General features: G+C 41.5%; 1 pseudogene; it reads right to left on the bottom strand.

Annotated features, from left to right (window-relative positions):
• Positions 1 to 205: 205 nt before the first annotated feature.
• On the bottom strand, positions 206 to 20,818 carry LOC138589222 (actin-related protein 8-like; annotated as a pseudogene).
• Between the last annotated feature and the right edge of the window lie 684 nt (positions 20,819 to 21,502).

Genomic DNA, 21,502 nt, shown 5'->3' with positions numbered 1-21,502 from the left:
CACAGAAAAGCCGACTTATGGACGCCTCAACGTCACCACCACAAGTCAACCTCTATTGGATGATGTAACATCACTTCACAACACAAGTCTCTACTCACATGGAAAAAGCAGTGTATTTGCAGATACAGTGAAAAAACGTTCATGGGACAGACTGCAAGCTTTGGTTTCCCTCGTCTCCTTCAATCATGATACTGCTTAATAGTTGTTACCAATCTGCTGAGAAGTGCAGGAAGACATGGACAAACTCACCGCTGCCTGAACACACATGCTTCACCCTCAGGGAGATTCCTGCTCGAGCCACGCACAGGCCAAAAACTACCGAGACCGTCACCAAGCTTTCCATCATGCGCGCTAATTCTGATGCACACAGAAACAGACACACACTAGGAACGAAGAGGTAAATATATAACCTTTCACAAACATAACTACCTGTGGCACCGACAGTCGTGCCCACAGATATTTGTACACTGTCCAGTGCCAATTACACATGCAGGAGACAACACAGCCATTTGATCCAGCAGCAACAATAAGTAAATAAACATTTAAAGCCCACCTTTCTTTGATGGTCAAAGATCCTGTCCGTCTGGAGATTTAAATAATTATTGCTGTGCCTCGTGCGTAAACGTACACAGCAACATTTATGTTCGTCTCTCTTCATTTTCGTTTCTGCTGGACAGTGGGATTGCTTCAGCGGCTTTAACATCAATCCGTGCTTTGACATGTACAGTATCGTACCATGACCTGTGTTTTTTTCTGGGTGTTCAAGGACACAGTGTAAAGAAATAAGTTAAATGTACCGGTCGGGGTCCGGTTTATATAAGTGACTAAAATACATCGTGTAGCAATACGCCTGCCTGCAGGCGCACCAGGCTCTTAGGCTCAAACAAGCCAACCTCTTTGCGCCTTGTACCTCGATTTGCACCCGGATTGTGCGCCGTGTAACCATATGCTGTGTTTGAAATGCCATACTATACTAGCATTACGTACCGAGTTGGCCAAAATGTAGTATGCAGTATGCAAAGAAAAGCAAGATGTGCAGTATGCAAAAAATACTTGGATGTCGTACTGATTCGGAGAAAATCTCCGGTATGCATTGGACCAGTCTACCTCGCCTACTGTATTCCACAATGCAAAGTGCTGGAACGTCACAGCGGCTGTTGAAATGACAGACAGCAGCAGCATTCCAGTAGAAGGGGGCGCAATAGCTAAAGAAGCGGTGGTAATTGTTTACTTCCACCTGGCGTAGCATTATGCAAAATGAATTTGAAAAGCTCCTCCATACTACATACATATATACATATATAGTACGTAGTGTATAGTATGTAGTGTGTAGTATATAGTATGGCATTTCGAACACAGCCATAGACTGTATATAAAGATGGACGACATGACAGCTCCCTAAAAGTGAAGCCAAAACATTTCGAGTGCACCCTGCTAACTGGCTGCAGTAAAGGTCAGAAAGCCCGCCTCCTCCATGTTGTCATGTGGGACATGGGTGAAACTATGAAATCAAAATACATGCCAAATAAATTTTTCCAAACATGGTTTCTGTCATTAGAGCTAGTTCTTATCATGCTGATTTACGTCCAAGTGTTCATTTTTCTGACAAGTTTATTTTTAATTAGTTATTTGATGCTGTCAAAAGGATGAGTAGAGTAGAAGGACGAGAGGAAACGTAACTAAAACAATCACTACAGTCATTGATGTCCCCATATCTGTGAACATTAACCTCACACCAACACAAAGAAGCTTTTCTGCTGTTAAATACGCCGGCGTGTGGGATCTGTGTGTTTTGGTTAGCGGAAGTGGCTATGGCGACGCCACCGGCCGATCTCTACTGCGCAGACTATGGCTCCAAATGACATCACAATTACAAGATGACAGCGCCTGTCATGGGGGGCTATTTTCGCATCAATTCTGTACAATGAAAGCAAATGGAGATGCGTCCTCCATCTATATATTGTATACAGTCACTGCGGGTAACTAGCTAAAGTGCGTCAGAGGCCTTAAATCACTTAGCGTCATGTGCTTTAGACTGTGCGCCTTCCGCCGTCTAAATAGGGCCCGCTGTGTTTTTTGCACGCATGTGTATGTGATGATGCCATCAACGACGCATCTACGTTACGTCTGAGGTGTGAACAGCTGTACTTAGTAGGGTTTGCACGACCTAACATTATCATGCCTTCCCAAATGCGTCTCCTCTCACCAATTGTAATTGGATCTCAGTAGCCCATACAGTATGCAAAAAAAACAGACTAGAAGATCTGCATGATTAACACAGATCCAAATTATAAAACATTGTTCTCCTCACTTCGCTGCATCATTATAAACTATGATAAATGTCAGGTTTGAAATATAGACTGCAGACCCAAAGTTTCTTTAGACGATGCACTGGTATATTTTTGTTGTATTTCAGATTCTGTACCGCTAGTATTTCATTCCAGCATCTCTTGCTGGGCCCTTCCTTTCAGAGTGTTGTAGGAATGTAGAATGGGCAAAACCATGAGCTGTTTGAAATTGGCGCCATAGCGTCTAAACTTTGCAGGTTGTTAGCTTCAATTGCCAAAAATATATTTGATATGAAATTTTTTTTTTAAAATAAATTGTCCTAACTCTCACCTCTCTTTAGGTAAATGCCTGCACTAAATGTGTAGGCGTGGGGCCTGGCATGGTGTCCTTCGGCTGAAAATCGCAACAGATATCATGACATCACAGTGCTGAAGCCCCTTCATCTGCTGCCGCTGCAACGAGCAGTTTCTTGATGCCTTTCTGGAAATTCCTACACATGGGGGCCAGAATGGCTGATATAGCAGCTATGTTACTCCTTTTTTTCTGCTTTTGCTCTTCGCTTTCTTCCACCACCAGACATCAGTCTGCATGTCACATTTTTGTTATGATTAGCCATATATCATGAATCAAAAGTTTGTGTTTGTATTGTTTACTGTTTGAATAAAAATAACTGTTCTAGACTTTGCAGTGCCACATCTTGCCTATCTGGAGAGTTGATCAACAAGGACAAAATTAGTTGGTATTCAAGTACTTCATTTTGATTTTGTAAAAAATTTAATTGGAAGGAGACCATGCTTTTGTCCGTAACATAATGCAGATTATTGCAGAGCAGTCTTGCAGTCACTAGGTTAATAAAGAGAGATTGGAAAGGTACCGTAGGCAGCATTGTATTTACATTCAGCAAGTTCAGAAATCAAGAAAATGTGTTTTGCTTGTGCCAATGAAAAGAAACATTTTTACACCTGAGTGTGAGAGGTTTAATCATTTGAATCCTAATTTCAATTTAACATTGCAATATTATTTACAAAATATTAACAAAGACACTTATTCTTCTATTAAAGAAAGTTCAAGTTACACTTTAAAAACGTTACATGTCAACATGGTGATAGCAGTGCTAGGTCTTAACTGATACCGTCAATATACCTTCCCAGCATTCATCATTTCCGATATGAAACTTTTACCTCAAGAAAAACACTCAAGATTATTACTCCACAGCACTGCTTTATCTACATTAAGAGTTGTATAATTTTTTATCGATCCCTCCATCCATTATCTTCCACTCATCTGGGCCGGGACTCGGTAGCAGAAGGCTAAGCAAGGTGACCCAGGCGTCCCTCTCCCCAGCAACGTTTTTCAGTTTCTCCTGAGGGATAACGATACGTTCCCAGGCCAGAAGGGATATATAATCCCTCTAGCGAGCTCTGGGTCTGCCAGGGTGTCCTAAACCTTAACATGGTGGAAAGTAGGCTAACAGTGTGTACACAGGAGGTACGTCACATGTATTTCTCAGTAGCATACGAGCCTCAACACCACCTAAAGGGCAGTTTAGTGCTTCAATTCAATTTATTTTTTGTTTTATGTTCTTAACAGCTGTTTATTCGTTTTTGTCTCTGACTACTACCAAAATGCCGTTTACCTACACATTGAATACTGTGGCTACAGGCTTTTTTGCAGGCACACAGAACACTGAAAATGTAGCTCTACCAATTTGCTACTACACCTCATAATGAGGCACAGCATTAGATATAACTTAAGTTATATCTAATGCTGTGCCTGCTCACCAGACAAAGGCAGCTCTTTCACGGAGCAATTCGGGGAGCAATTCGGGCACCAAAGCGCTGCCACTCCCTCTGATGGATCCACATCTCCTGGGTGGTATCCAGGCATGCCAGCACTGCTCCCCCCTTCCATGATATCAGCCGAGGGTCCATGTCCTGGAGCGCATGTACATCAAAATACAGTATATAAGATTATCTGTGTGGAGCATTTTGCCACTAGTCTCTCCAGCTTATACTGTAATGTTGTGTTCAGTCATTCTTGTACTTACTCCTTACCCTTCACATACAAGAAAACATAAAAAAATGAAGGCCTCTGAACACCATACTACTATTCCTGTTTTATGCTTATGTTCAACATCATGGGTTGGTTACCTTTGGCTGTGTGATAACTTCCATATTGTCTACCAGTCTTCTGAATGACGATGATGCGGTGAAGCAGAAACTGTGGGCACCTTGAAACATAAGCCCTCCTCCCACTACCAGGATGGAGCTATACATCTTGCGTTTTGTTTCGTCTGATGCTGTTGATACAGAAGACGAGGCAAGTTAAAAACAGACATCTAAAGTACACTTAAACATCCACCCTCTTCTGCATCTTTTTTTTTTATCCTCTGAATAAAATATATTTTTTATGATTTATTTTATGAAAATGTATTTCCATTTTGTGACCAATAACTTTCTCTTTTACAGCACCAAGTTTGTCTCTTTGTACCACTCAATCCTTCTTACCACAACAGTCAATGCTATGCAGGATGGCCTTATCCAGGAATCATTGTATTACTATCACAAGAATCATTGTATTACTATCTGAAAGAATTAGATTTATTTAGCATGTGTGTTACCTGGTCCTGTTTGCTCTGGGTGGCAAGCAGGTAATGTTCATCATGAGGATCTTATGAGTTACCCTGGGAACGGTACTGAAGGGATGTCATTTTCTAGCCAACAATGCCAAATGTAGTTGGGTAGAAAAGACCCATAGGTGCCTTACATATGAATAAATACATCAAGACAAAAATAGAGCAAAACAGATGAAAACTATAGATTTGTTCCAGAATTAGACAGAATAATCTAAAAACTATAGTATTTCCTATTTGAAGAAAGTACCTCTAATTTCTCATTCCCTAGTCGCACCTGGTACAAAAGAGCTGGGGCTTCCAGGAAACGTGTCTGGAATTCATGATCTTGTAGTCCTGATATATCCTGATATGTAGAATAAGAACCACAATTTTGACCAACCAAGAAACAACTATCCTAATGCTTTACTTTCAAAGTTTGAGCTACAGCTCCTCAATATCACCCATAAACACACAGACCCCATCCCCTGACCAATACACACTTGGTCTAGATGGCAGAAGGTCTCCTTCAGGTGTTGCAGGAGCTTACAGTCCAGTCTGCTGGACAGCTGACAGTCTCTGTAGGGAAAACCTGCTCTTTGCAGGAGCCAGTAGAAAGTACAGGTCACATCTGAGCCACCATAGGCTAAACACAACCTGCAAAATGCAATAGAAAAGAGCACACAACTAAATACCACGTTTTCCTGGCAATATTTGACATGACCTTACTATCAACCTCAAATATATAGAGAAAGGCTGAGCTGTATAACGATATGGTGTTGTATGAAGTACAACACCACTAGCACTTCATCTCTCTTCTTTGTAGCATTTGCAGAGTGCTTACCTGTGTCTTGTAACAAATAACAAGCCCCATTCTAGTGTATTTGTGTGCACTAATCTGGGTTTGCAATGTCTTTACATGAAGGAAAATAATTAAACCAATAAATGACTGCATGAAGTTCCCCTTTTAGTAAAATTTAAACTGACATTATTTATAAGGTTAACTTACGTATATACCCAAGTAATGAAATTACTTCGGTTTACTGCTTTACTCATTCAGCTGCACTCTCCAAAATGAAATCTCTAAATGAAGGCTTACCATTGGGCTTCTCCTAACAGGGACTGTGCTGACTGTTATCTACTAGTTCAATCAGGAGAGACTTAATACGTTTGAACAATTATTTATTTACAAGTTGAAATTAAATGTGCAAAGTCTTTGGCGATTAGACTCCATCATGATGTCATCGTGTGCTGGAGGGGTGTAGAGGCCGAGAGCAGGATTGGATACCCCCAGATGGAGTCTAGACACTGGTGGTGATGATGGTGAAGAGAGGATGCAGGATGAGCTGAGCTGACTGGACACTGATGAAAAGGATGGAGGTGACTGTGGTGGAGGAGGGTCGCAATAATCTTCTGAAACGATGAGCAGACTGCGGAAGAGAATGGAGCGGATTTAAAGTTTGACAACAGTAAGATGATTGGTTCACAGACGTCGTGTCTAACTCTGGTTGGTTAATACTTAAATGGAAACGCCCATAATCAGGTTATCACGAAACAGTAACAGAGAGGGGAAGAGAGAGAGAGTGTAGCATGAATGAAGTTAATGATGAATGAATGAATGAATGAGAACAGTCTTCCTGCTTGAACTTTCGCTAAGCTACATTTCAATCAGGAGAGACTTAATACGTTTGAAAAATTATTTATTTACAAGTTGAAATTAAATGTGCAAAGTCTTTGGCGATTAGACTCCATCCTGATGTCATCATGTGCTGGAGGGGTGTAGAGGCCGAGAGCAGGATAGGATACCCCCCAAAACAATGAGAAGAAAAAACAGGAAGCATATACTTACTTTTGATGAAGCAGGCCTTACCTTACCGGGTTGTAACGGGATTCTAAGAAGAGTTAAAGAATTAAGCACAGAGAGTGTGAATAATTATTATGCATTATGAAACAATAATTAGACATTTACATTCACATTATTAGCCAGCAAACAGAAACTGGCCGTGCAAGAGTGAGATCACAAGACATGAAGCCAGCGATTGGCCGTGCGTGAGTGAGGTCATGAGACCTTGGCCAGCAATTGACCGTGCATGATGAGGTCACGATAGACCTTGGCCAGCGATTGACCGTGCATGATGGGGTGACGATAGACCTGTGAATGACCCGCGATTGGCCGTGCATGATGGGGTCAAGATAGACCTGGGCCAGCGATTGGCCATGCATGATGAGGTCACGATAGACCTATGTGAGGTGTATGCTGGTCCGATGACCTGATCGCGCCACTAAGGCTGAGTGTTAAAGGTCATATGACCCTAAGCTGACGGTGGCCAAATAGCCCATACGTGAGGTGCGTGATGAAACCTATATGATCTACGTGTTTTAACCAAGTGTATGGTGCGTGTACGTGCCCTCCCCCGCCATGAGACCTTGTGACATGACGCAACGGTGAACCTCCACCCATAGCAACACCACACATACCATCACTACCAGTTATATGAAAAGCTTACCAGAATTCAGGGTTTCAGAGATCTTTGATTTGCAAGAACGGTGCGATATCAGGGCGAATATAAGATGTGTAGGCCGAGGAAGACCACCGCCCAAGTTGTTGCAGAGAGGATGATGAGATGCCTTGATTGGCAGCAGTAGTGGCAGCACCTATTCTAAAAGAATGCCCTGAATAATGCTGGGGGAATAAATTGATTTTGAGGAGCACTTGTTTTAGATGAGAATTAAACCAAGATTGAAGAGGGGAGTTCCCAGGTGTTAGAAATAGAGGAGACTTGGCTTTAGTAGGGGGTCTGACTAAAAGGTATTTAATCATGTATTTAAAGGGGCAAAAGAGTGTTCCTGTGCGAGCCACAATAACTGAACAGGACCCATTACATTTAGTATCCTTAAGATCTACACAATAGTGACTAGAATGAAAGGCTAAATCAGAGAAAGAAATATTCCTATTGGGATTGGATGATTGAGAGGAAGTTGTAGTGAATTCACCAGCTCTGAGAAATGCATAAAAAGCCATGGAAAATACTGCCTCGAGCAGAGCGTCAACATAAGGAGATAAGAACCCTTTTCTAAGTACAGATAACATGCTATGAAGAACAGACAAAGTAATAGGCCTCCTGCAGTCTGCAACAGGAGGGGAGACTTTAGCAATGCCCTTTAACAAAATTTTAATAGCAGGATTCGAAAATAAACTAGGAAAAGAGGGATCATAACATCTGATGTTAAACTGGATTCCTGCAAGTAATCCTCTAATATACTGAGGTTTAAAATGTCGTAACATCCATACAATAGCCTATGAAAGCACAAATGGTGTTAATGTGAACAGGTTTGAGAGGCATACATATTGAAACACAAAACAAGGCAAAAGTATCATACAAATCATACATTTTTAAAGTGGAGGGGGCCAAACCTTTCCTCATATAATATTTGGATGACTCTAAATAGCTGATCATGGGGCCATGATTTAGAACGGAGTTAGCTGATGAAGGGGCAGAACTTGAATAGGAAATGGGCTGGCTTCGAGGCAGATGCTCCGGAAGATCTGAGAGTCAAAGCGTGAGAGAGAGTCAGCAAGTTTATTATAATGCCAAGGCACGTGACGGGCCGTGATTATGAAGTTGTGAGTTATGGACGACCATGTGATGCTTCTAAGGTATGGCATGATATCTTTAGAAGAGGAGCGCCCTCTGTTGATCATGCTCACGACAGCTTGATTATCACAAAGCACTGAGATACGTTTGCGTTTCCAATGCTGACCCCACACGTGACATGCAACTGCAACGGGGTAAATTTCGTACAGCGCTGAGGACTGATCGAATTCGGAGAAAGCGGGAGGCCAGTGATCAGCGAACCACTGGCCTTGAAAGAACCCCCCAAAACCCACGGATGGAGCGGCATCCGTGAAAAATTTCAAGGAGTCAGAAGAATGTACCAAGTCATCAAAGAAGAAAGTTATGCCATTCCAGTGCTCGAGCAGCAGGGACCAAAAACTCAGGTCGGCAAAGGGGCCGAAGCGTGGCGCGGACAGGTCCAAAATGTATCTTTTCTTCCCTGAATATTTCCTTGTAGCTACAACCATGGGGCTAGTGCGAAATACTGAAAAGGGAGAAGACTTGAATGGACCTATGACATACCCTTTATTAACCCCTTTCTCTATTAGTTGCAAGACTATTTCTGGCTCTTTCACTGCAGACTGAAGATTTTTTTGTTACGTAAGTAACTGAGGGAGAAGCTATAACTGCAACCCGAAAACCCTGAGAGACCCCTGTAAGAAGGTGATCCACAAACACTGAATCAGGATGAGATGACAGTCCAGCTGCTAAATATTTAACATTTATTGGTGTAGAAGGGTGAAAGTTCAGAATGTCATTGAACCACATCGGTTCTCTTGGCGTGCAAAATTCCGAGACGGAACGATGCGCCGTGGGCAGACGGACCGGGGATGTGCATCCCTGCAACTGCTGCAAACGTGAAGAAAATGGCAATTGGGAAATGAGCAGACATTTTAATTGAAATTGTTGCAGATCGGCGTGCTATTAAAGAGATGCACCTGACGGCCACGTTTGTCAGTGAGAGGTAGAGGCGTGGGTGGAGGTGGGGGCTTGAAGAGAGACTACTGATACGGCTTTGAGGGGCACAGGGAGGCGGAATGACCTGAATTCCCACATGAGCTGCAGGTAATGATTTGATCCTCTGGCGAACATCACTAGGAGCTCGGTGTCCAGAATGGACCAATCCAGGCGGATGTTGTATTGAGAAATGTTCAGAGCGGCTTTTCTTGAGAAAGCTTTGTGGTACTGAAAAAATATGTTTTTGCCATACTTGAGATTGAGATCACTGATAAGAGACAAATAAGCATCGAGTTCTTGTCTTCTCTCGGGGAAAGCAGAGCATACATCATGGTATATGCCGAAAGCTGCCACGAACTGCCCGAAACTCAAATCATATTTATATACATATATATATATATATTCAATATTAGCGCACTCTGGTGAAGGCAGGGATAAGGCTGACTAGATTTATGTCTTTGCCATCTAAGATTTTAGACCTTAACCGTGGAGATATGTACGCTGATTGAGGAATGTAAGGCCTACCTAAAATAGGAGCTGGAACAGCCGTGGCGAGTGAATGAGCAGAAGATTCAGTCCGAGTGATAGTGGATGGCTGACTTGTCGTAGTGACATCCAACATTGAAGTGCCCGAATTTGCAGAAGTTGTAGCAGAGGAAGAAGGGGCAGATAAAGTGTTCTCCAGAGCACGAAGGCGTGCGTCTATATTACTCATAGATTTATTCAGAGCCTGTACGGTGGAGACTAAGAAACTATCAGAGGATGAGTGGATTAGTCGGCTCTGCGTGAGAGGGGGACCGGCAGACACATTTCTCCTCTTGGGCTGAGGAGCTTGCGAGGGACCTGATTTCCTTGTTCTTTTCAGACCGCGAGTTGGTACGGGAGAGGAAATGATGGAAGCAGCCGGTTGCTCGGTGCAATATGAGCATTCTCCCTGTTCGTAACTTGATAATTCCGCCAACTCGCTGAGCTGGGAGAGAGAAATACCTGGTGCTGGAGTGATGTCACGACCATGAAGCTGAGACATAAAGAATCCTGCCTCGCCTTTTGATGGACTGTCACGAACTGCAAGGCGAGCACTCCTGCGCCGGCTGTCCGGGGAGATGGAAGGTATCTCAAGCAACACATCGCCTTCGAGATCAGGATCCTCTGCGAGCTGATCGAGGTCAGAGACGGACATTGGAGGAAAATGAAACAACGAGATGTAGCAAAGTGTGAGTAGGAAATGTTCCATTCGCAATAATCGTCTGAAACGATGAGCAGATTGCGGAAGAGAATGGAGCAGATTTAAAGTTTGACAGCAGTAAGATGATTGGTTCACAGATGCCGTGTCTAACTCTGGTTGGTTAATACTTAAATGGAAACGCCCATAATCAGGTGATCACGAAACAGGAACAGAGGGGGGAAGAGAGAGAGTGTAGCATGAATGAAGTTAATGATGAATGAATGAATGAATGAGAACAGTCTTCCTGCTTGAACTTTTGCTTAGTACACTAAGTATTGATAAGTACCTCATACAACTCTACTTCAAAAAATCCTCTCTTTAATAATTTGATACTAGTGGGGACATATCCCTTCGCCCATGACACAGTTAAGTAGTGACTAACTCAGTGAACTAAACTGACAAGCTGTCAATGCCTGAACCTGACGAGAGGAGGGGCTTGAACGACCTAATTATAGTTGTACTGGACCAACAGACCAACTGTTCATATGGGGTAATGCAAAAATATCAAAAGGGAATGCAAAACTTGACTATATGCTAAACTCATTTTAATACAATTTCTAGATGTCACACTACAAGGATGATGTCAACATCAATCCATGAAAAACCGAAAATGTATCTTTTACTTATCATTTATTATAACATTCACGATTGTCTCCTATTTATGTCAGCGTTGTAGGTTAACTGAAATAACTTTAAAAAAAATTCCTTCTGACCTGGAGTTTCGATGGGACACTCCGTCCTCTACACAGCGAAGACTAGTCTTCTAGTCTCCTACATCCACGACACACGCACTGCTCAAACCACTACCAAATGTAGCACAAACAGACTCCTGGTGCACTATGATTGCTATATACACACACACAACACATACACACACACACAGTGAGGGCAAAAGAGAAAGATTGGAGGGTTCCAATATGCTATATATATAATATAACATTGTTAAAGTACATTTTTGTTATAAATATGTGTGTACTACCTGAGAAGCCAATATTAAGCAGCAGCATGTTGACAACTTATTTGATGTGCTGCCTGTTGCAGATGTCAGGGACCAACAGAATGCATCTGTAATACTGAAAACAAGTCACAAAATTCAAAGCACAAATGTGAGGAGGTATACAATTCAACTTTATATTCATCTCTTTGATTAGCTCTTAAGTGTGTAATAAAAACTCCTAAAATTTAAAGCTGCATGAGTCGTGCTGATTTAGGATGTCTATCTTGATAATATTGTTTGTCAGTACCAATATTTACAGATTCTCTTCACTGGTACTGATAATATGGCTCCAAATCATAACAAAAAGTTATCTCAAGAAACTTTTCAAAAAGTACAAGTGTAGACAATACTCTTTGTTGTATTATATAGAGAGACCCAACATACTCCAGGAGTAAGATCTTGGCAACAGGCAGAAACCTCAAGCAGAACCAGGCTGGTTGGTGAATTGGTGAACCACCATCTGCTATGACTGGATGGGCCAAGGAAGCGGGATAGAGATGAACAGAGACAGACAGACAGGCAGATGGCAGGGGGACATACACAAAGCAACAAATACAACAACAGATAAATATAGACCTATAGTTACAATGCCAAGCGGCAATGAACGGGCCCTCACACCTTTGTGCACGCTGTGTTGTGTCGCAGCCGCCGGGTGTGCTGCAACAGCACACACCCTGCTGTTGCAGCACACCCGGCTGCAGCACTACAGAATGTGCTGCAGCCACAGGCTGTGCACCAGTGGTTGCACGACCCAAATATATATGTAGATCTGTTCAGGCGGGGACTATCATTATACATGTGAAATTTAAAGCCAATTGAGCATTTTATATGACAGTTACTACTGGGTCTTACCAGTAGGTGGCACTAGGACTATGAACAAATAATTATATGTTGATCGACTTTGGCTTTGACTAACATTATACAAATGAAATTTGAGGAAGATTGAACAATGTATAGGAGAGCTACTAAATACTCTTTATTATATTAAATAGAGAGAACCAATATTAATCCTAATGCTTCTTTCCACTAGGTGGCAGGACTACATCAAAGTCTGAGGGCGGTTTCACACCAGCCTTGTTAAGTCCGACTGAACCGAACCCTGGAGCGTTTGTCCTGCGTGCGGCTCCTTTAGGTTGGTGTGAACGCCGGACTCAAACTCTGGTGCAGACCAAACAACCGGACCATGGTCTGCTAGAAAAGACAGGTCTCGGTCCCACGGTCCGGTTTGATTCTGGTGAGAATGTAAACAGACTTATAGTATGCCCAAATACAGGAAGCAAAACAAAAACTGTTTTCAAGTGCCCCCTGCTGACTGGCTGCAGTATACATCATAAAGCCTGCCCCCTCCATGCTAACAGGTAGGACACGGGTCAAACTATAAAATCAAAATACACGCCAAATAAATTTTTCTCAAACATGGTTTCTGTCATTATAGTTATAACTAACTGCAATAATTATCATGCTGATTTAGGTCCAAGCTATCATTTTTCTGACAAGTTTATTTTTAATTAGTTATTTGATGCTGTCAAAAGGATGATTGACAGCTCTGTTGACAAATCCGGCTCCTGCAGCCAATCAGTTCCGGATTAGCAGAGGGGAGGACGAACGGCGAGAGGAAATGTAACAAAAACAATCACTACAGTCACTGAAGTTTCCATAACCTTAACCTCAAACCAACACAAAGAAGCTGTTCTGTTGTTAAACACGCCGGCGAGCAAGATCCTTGCCGGTTTTCCAGTAAGTTAAGTGTGTGTTTTGGTTAGCGGAAGTGGCTACGGCGGCGCCACCCACCGATCTCTACTACGCAGATTCTGGCTCCAAATGACATCACCATCGCAAGATGGCAGCGCCTATCACGGGGCTATTTTGGCATCACTTTCGTACAATGGTAGCAGATGGAGACGCGTCATCGGACTATATATACAGTCATTAGTGCAGACGTGGTGAAGCATTGAGGAAATTGAATACCCATATTTCTAAGTGTTCAGTGAAAAACTAAAGGAGAATGGAACTGAATGATCTTTGTATAACAAAACATTAAAGTATGCGATGGTGTTGAGTGTGATTGATCAGTGTGCTCTCCCTCTTTGTTTACTTCAGGGAGTTTTCCCACATGGACATTCTGACCAATGAGAAACAGTTTTTCTCGCATATCAAAACGTTTGGTCCGCTGGTAAAAGCTGCTGTGTGAACACAAACCAAACTCAAGGCAAAATGCAACACTGTAACAATTTGTTTTTTCATTCAGACCAAATAAATGGACTTAAGGTGTGAATGCACCCTAAAAGATGTCATTTCTTGTTGCCACTATGTGGCGATGTCACTTTTATGAAAACTTCAACTATATGTGTTCAGGGTAGGACTCTTATCAAGTACATAAAATTTGGTACACATATGATTACAGCCGAGTTATTGCAGCCTTAATTTTATGGCATCGTGGCGAATGTTATGTTTGCCGTACCAACATGTACATGACCTAACAAAAACGCACAGATTTTTCTACAAACTTTAATCAAGGTCTTAAAGCTTCCCCTTAAAATGACAAAATGCCAAGAAAACATCAAACTTTGCCCCCTAGCCACTGCCACGCCCTTTAACGAAAACTCAAGCTTTTGAATCATTATGTCTTGTCAATACAGATACCAAGTTTGAGGAGGATCAGATTAAAGGCCTAGGAGGAGTTTGTGTGTATGTGAACCCTATAAATCGCCCAAAATACATCTTAATCTGAAAATAATGTTGGGTTTTCAACATGACAGAGACTTTTTTGTAGGTCCTGACATGATACCTATGCCTACCAATGTTAATACTTGTAGGTGAAACCTGCTCCAGGGGCTGAATTTTTAATATTTCAAGGGGATGCTGTGGAGCCATTTTTCCACACCCATGCATGAGCACACTATCATATGTAAATTTCTTTCACTTCTGATGCTTTTGTAAAGTTTGGTAAGTTTTGGGACCTGTTAAAGCCCCCAACTAAGCGATTAATTTTGTCGCATTCCAATAGGGTCCTGGCACCCATTGGGGCTCAAGCCCTAATAATACATAATTATACATGACGAATCTGTATTCTACATAAAAATGCAGAATCTGTAGGTGCGCGACCTGATTTTTGTACGGGAAGTGTTCTGGTTTCCGTCTGTAGTCCGAATAGTATTGACCAATCGTATCAGAAGGCTTCAGAGTATTCAGGAAAAAAAGTGTGGAGAGCAAAAGCAGGTGGAATGTATCCGTAAACAAGCTGACGTCCAGTCACCGGACTTCTTTCTGCGGATTGATATGATCACGGTTTGTCCTCTGGATTGTGTGATTAGAGCCGCATCCCTAGCAGAATCAAGTATTTAACACAGTCGTGTAATAACATTTGAGGGGTATGAGGCCACCATAACTTCAGCTTTTTAGTCTGAGGTAAGTCGCAGAAAATTGCTTGTCATCGGGACGGCTGTGGCTCAGTGGTAGAGTCAGTCATCTTTCAATCGGAAGGGTCGTAGGTTCAATCCCAAGCTCCCTCACTCGAAGTGTCCTTGGGCAAGACACTGAATCCCAAATTGCTTTCGGTGACATAGCCAACGGGTATGAATGTAATAACTGATGACAGTTGGGCACTTTAGGTAGTAGCCTCCTGCCATCAGTGTATGAATGTGTGTGTGAATGGTTGAACGTGACATGTAGTGTAAAAGCAGCTTGGAGTGGTTGCAAAGACTAGAAAAGTGCTATATAAGTACAGTCCATTTACCATCCAGGTCTTAATGTCCTTCAGGCATTAGTTTAGTTAACTAATTTCAATCGCAAGTATAACGCTGCTTTTTATCATGTCCAGAGGTTAATTCCATCTGGTTGGAACATCTTGCATAAGCGACTCCTTCTTTTGTCCATGTTCAACTTGTTGTTGCTCTAATTCTGCAGCATTAGCTGGACTGTGTTTAAAGTGCCCCACAACTTTTCTGCACTTGGCCAGGACATTGTCAAACACACTGTTCTGCAGAGATACTGTGACAGAACGCTGGAGAGTGTGCACGAAGCAGGGGACATGTTCAAAAGGTAGATGTCTCACAGCAGCGATCATATTCCTTGCACTATCTGTGCTAAGTGTGGTGACTTTATTTGACACATTCCACTGCTGAGCAACTTGAATAAAGTGTCCTGCGCACGTTTCAGCATAATGTCTCTCCTCGGTTTTCATTACAGTCAGAGCATGTGAACGCAGCACCCACTGTTCATCAATGTAATGTACTGTAACTCTGAGGTAATTATCGTTACCTAGTGATGTCCAGTAGTCCCCAGTGAGAGCAACATAGGGTGCAGGTTGTAAAGCTGTCACTTTTGCAGACCTCTCCTTTTCATAGAGCTTGTGTATTCTTCTTGTGATGGTGCGTCTTGAGGGAGTCTCATACCTGCCGTCATTTGTTGCGATTCTGAGAACGTCTCTCAGACCGACGTCTTCCACAACCCGAATCGGCCTGCAGTCTGTAGCTATCCACGTCGCTATGGCATTTGTTAGCTTGTCTTGCCTTGCTTTATCTATACGTCTCCCACACGTTGCATCCAACGTAGTCTGCCGAAGCCTCCCTCCAATGTTTGTTTTGTTGAGTGATTTGCTGGCATCAAGTAGCATTTCAGCTTTGCAGCGGTTACAAATAACCTTGTTTCTGTCGACTCCGCCGTCTGGAAGAACTTTAAAATAAAAATGTCCATGTAAAAGTTGCGCACCCGTCTCCATATTTGTTTGGCCGCGAATTATTTCTTTTTCCGGTTCCTGTGAGCGCCGCAAAATACTTTTTCAAAATAAAAGCCAGTGAGCAACAGACAAATGAAAACTGCGTTAATATGCGATAAAATAATTGTCGGCGTTATTTAATTAATGAGTTAACGCGATAATAACGCGTTAACTTGCCCAGCCCTAATAAAAAGGTCAAAGAATCAATCCCACCACCAACCTTGTGAAGCAACAAGATCATTTATAACTTTCACCAAATATATTCCGTCCTTATGAGGAAAGTCACTTAACTGATTGGAGACATAAAGGGAAGGTTAGATATAGGTTTAAAGGTGCCTGAATCTAGAGTAGGCTTTTTTTTAGAAATGGTAATTGATTACAATACCTTCCAGTACCACAAGTCATTTAAAGTAGCTGTATTTTTTTTTTTTTTTTTTAGACCTTATGACACGTTTTAAGTTTGGAAGGACCAGAAGTAGCGGAGAGAGAACACGAGGCTCAGTTCAAGTGTTTTAATACAAAAACTAGCAGAGTAAACTGGTGAACACAGAACAAAAAATAAAACCTCCAAAAAACTCCAGAGGAGGTGGCAGAAGACCAAAACCACAGCGAGGCACACACTAGAAAAAACGAGAGAAGAAAATTGTTTAGGCAAACTTACGCTGGAGACACAATGGGAATAATTAGAACAAGAAACACAAGAAGAATACTTTGTGACGCACTACCGAATAGGACGGAATTATCTGGCAAGGTGTTGGAGTGAAGACCAGGTTTATATGGAGAGATGATTAGTTGTCTAATGAGAATGAGGTTTGCCTCAGCTGCAGCCCACGAAACAGAAAGCAGGTCAGCCACGCCTCCTGCCGCACACCCTGAAACACAATGGGGAGGAGGAAAAGGAGAACACAGGAAAAAATACAAACACAAAAACTCCAAACCATGACACCTTATTATATATGAAAAGATATGTAACCTGAGTAAAAAAATGTATTCTTTATTTCTTGGTAACAGTGTGCTTTTCAGAATTAATTTTTTTTTATTCTATCAAATATAATATATAAATGGTAAATGGACTGTACTTATGTAGCACTTTTCTAGCCTTTGCGACTACTCAAAGCTGTGACACTACATGTCACATTCACCCATTCACACACACATTCATACACTGATGGTAGAGGTTGCTACCTAAAGTACCCAAATGTCAATCAATCATCACATTCATACCCGTTGGCTATGCCACTAGGAGCAACTTGGGGTTCAGTCTCTTGCCCAAGGACGCTTCCACATGTAGACTGAGAGAGCTGGGGATCGAACCTCCGACCTTCCAGTAGTACTTGTAGTAAAGTAGTATCTACGAAAAATATGACTTATCAATTTAGGAAGTACTCCGCATTATCCATCCCCCTCCCAAATGATTTTGTCTCAATCAATTCATTTTTGAACGTGTCTTGACTTTTCATGAAAAGCACATATCTCTGCAGCCCCACCCAAGTTTGGAATGAATCATTAAACCAACCAAAACAACACAGACCCAGGTTGCTCAGGAATACTGTTCACTCACAACTCGAAACAGGGCAGGCTACTCCTCCCAAAACACATGAAGGCTAGGTCTTTTATTCCTGTTTGCACCAATAAAAATGTTTGTTTATTTAAAAATAATTTTTTATCGATATGTTCTCTTACATTGAAAATAGAGCAAAAAGAGATACAATCATGCTTTGAGTAGAGTGTCTCTTTTCATTTTGTAATACTGTGATTTTTAGTCATGTCGCCAAAAACGTCAGTTACTCGATAAGCCACTCAGGCTGGCTCCAAAATTAATTCAATCCCCATTAGGCCCCATAATAAAACACCCACCCCATGTCACATTATTTATAGAAAGTGAGGAAAAGTGCATTTATACTAAAAGAATTGAGAGCATAAAATGATCAAACTCCATAACATTTACCGATGTTCCTAGTCATTTTTTCTAAGTACCAGTTATAAATACCAATCCCTATCTCCGGCTCATCTTAAATCTTGGACTTTGTTTGTAAAATGCTCTTTCATAGTGATGATCTTCTAGGTAATGCTTAACATTTCACATGCATTTGTTTCATCTTTCTAGCGTTACTCTTTAAATAAAAAAATATTTGGTGTTTTTTAGGTCAAACCTTTACATACAGTGCTAAATAATGAAATTTGAATGAAATCACTGTTAGTATAAAACATTTTTATTTGTATTCTGTCATTTATATATTTTAAGTCTCTTTCAGTTATCTTGTCATTTCACCATTGGGCAGAGTACTTTCAACTATACCCTACAGAAGAAAGTCATGCAGAAAGGTAAGGAGTTTACTTTTACCTTCAAGTCTTTAAGGGGGATATCCAGTTGCTTTTGAATGATGTGACACCAGATTGTCTCGAGGTCAGTTAGAACGGCAGCCAGTGAGCCTCCAGGACCTGCATGCAGATTGAGCTGACCTCTAACAATAGGCCAGTGGATGTTATAACAGTCAGTTGGATTCACATACAGAGCCTGCATGATGGTAGGATGGAAGAATGGGTTTGAGGGAGAAAGAGGGAAAGCAGGACAAAAAAAAAGTTAAGGAAATGCAATCGGCTGTAGATGTCCTATTTTATTTGTCTCATAAACTTACTCAAAATAACATGCACTGACCTACTCTCCCACCAGATGAGGAGGATGGTGGGCTGTGTTTGTCCACCTCACCCTGGAGCTGCTGTCTAATACTGCTGGATGTATCTGACAGTACATCACATACATAGTTTTTTTTTAATATGGAATATTTGTCAGGGGCGAGACCCAAAAGGGCCAGAAAAGGTATTGTGAAATAAGGAGTGGACCAACATTCCACAGGCCACTGTACTGTGTGAGGCAAATGGTGGTCACACCAGATACTGACTGGTTTTCTGACCCCCCCCAATACAGTAAAACTGCACATTTTAGAGTGGCCTTTTATTGTGGCCAGCCTAAGGCACACCTGTGCAATAATCATGCTGTCTAATCAGCATCTTGATATGCCACAGCTGTGAGGTGGATGGGTTATCTTGGCAAAGGAGAAGTGCTCACTAACACAGATTTAGACAAATTTGTGAACAATATTTGAGAGAAATAGGCCTTTTGTGTACATAGAAAAAGTCTTAGATCTTTGAGTTCAGCTCATGAAAATGGGAGCAAAAACAAAAGTGTTGTGTTTATATTTTTTTTCAGTGTAGCTGTGCAATAAGCGGGATAATGTTTAGTGAGCGGGTTGTTATAGTGGAGCAACCCCTGCTCACCCTGTCAAGGTTCCATTCATTCTAACAACCCGCTCACTTTATAGCCTACTTGCCAGCAATGTGAACCCGGAAATGTTGAGTACCCCAAACCTTTATGTTAGAAATGTAAAGTATGGGTCCCCAGCATTTAGAAACTGCTGGATGCTAACTTGCATTGGGCAACTGGCGTAATTAGCATAATTAGCACTTATTAGCAGTAAATAGCATAATCACCTATATGGACAGAAATTCAATAACTGCTTGGTTGATTTGGACAATATTGGTGTAGTTTGAGGGATGATTGAGGATGCTGAATCCATTTCTGATATTTTCAAAATTCAAAATGGCTGTTTTAACCAGAGGTGGCCATATTTGACTACTGGTAGGCCAATTTTGACTAATTTTTGAGTTCATTTTGCATTGCATGACATAAAATAAGTGCAAAAAAATAAAGTGCATGTCCACTATTTGCATTTTCACAAATTGAATAAAAGGTTTCACAAATCTGAAACAGTATTTCAATTCATGTTTAGCCTCTCTGGGATAATCTAGTCCAGATTTGAAAAGTCTAGCTATAGTGGTTTTGGATCAGGACCAGGTCCAATGGTCTCTGTGTGAAAAAAGCAGTGAAAATACCCCTCTTTTTTCTTCTTTTTTTTTTTTGCATTTTCACAAATTTAATAAAAGTTACACAAATCTGAAACTGTGCGTCAATATTTAGCCTCTCTGGGTTACTTCATGTTTTTTCCAGGGCAGTTGTGTGGTACATAAAGTCAATTGCAAGGCTCTTGTTATTGCGGGTCTTGCTTAATCTTCTTTGAGGAAAAAGTCTCACGTATTCCATCGGTAGATCAACATGACATTAATAAAGGACGTCATGCAGTGTGAAGCCACTGTTAGTGTGATGGATGGTAAATTAGATTGGATTCGATAGATCCAGACAAGATAAATCAGCAAACACTATGAAATACGAGCATAAAAACAATACATAACACTAGACTTCTCATTTAACCTCGTGGAAGGGCTCCGGAATGGCTGGAGGAGCGATAGGTCTTTTCACACCGCGTTGTTGCTCTTTCCCTTTTTTCCTCTCTCGTTCCTTATCTTTCTCCTTCCCGTTGTCCAGTTCTTTCTCAGCCTGAGTCATGTTTACTATCAAAACGAATCAAATTAATATAAATGCATATACTTGTCCATGTAAAGTGACTTCTTCTTCTTCTGTTTAATGGCGGTTGACAAACCAGCTTGAAGGTGCAACAGGTGGGAGGTGTAAGGTGTGGAACAGGAGATGACGCAGAAAAACAAATGAACTTTCGTTTAATTAAATTTCTGATCTCATCATATATATTAGCTGCTACATTCCAATCCCCAAAAGACCTGACAATGAAATGTCCAGATGTTTTGCCTTACTGAATGACTAAAAGAGTTGATTCCTCTGAATAGTGCAGTGAAGCACTTCAGGTTCAACTGATTCTGGTTGATTACAGTCTGTGCATTTTCCAGTTGGGTGCTTGCCTTTTTTTATGTAATGTTTGGCTGAGACCTGTATAGCCTATGTTGCACAGATGCCTACCAGTTTCCTGAATATCTCACTACTCCTTCCATATTGATTGTGCATATTTTATGATGAATGGCTTAGCCTCAGCTTTGGGACTTGTAGGTCTATACCTATGCTTGATTCTAAGTGTTTGTTTTGCCAGAATATTTACTTGCTCAATTCCTTCGACACCAATATGAGCAGGAACTAAGATGAATTGTGTAAATGTGCCTTTAAGTCCCAACCTATACATTACAATGAAAATTTCATTGATGATATTTGTTCTGATTGGTG

This window comes from Semicossyphus pulcher, unplaced genomic scaffold (genome assembly GCF_022749685.1).
Source record: "Semicossyphus pulcher isolate SPU_LCO1_2020_fin unplaced genomic scaffold, fSemPul1.0.p SCAF_13, whole genome shotgun sequence".
Taxonomy (NCBI): Eukaryota; Metazoa; Chordata; class Actinopteri; order Labriformes; family Labridae; genus Semicossyphus; species Semicossyphus pulcher.
This window is presented reverse-complemented; position numbering and strand designations above follow the sequence as displayed.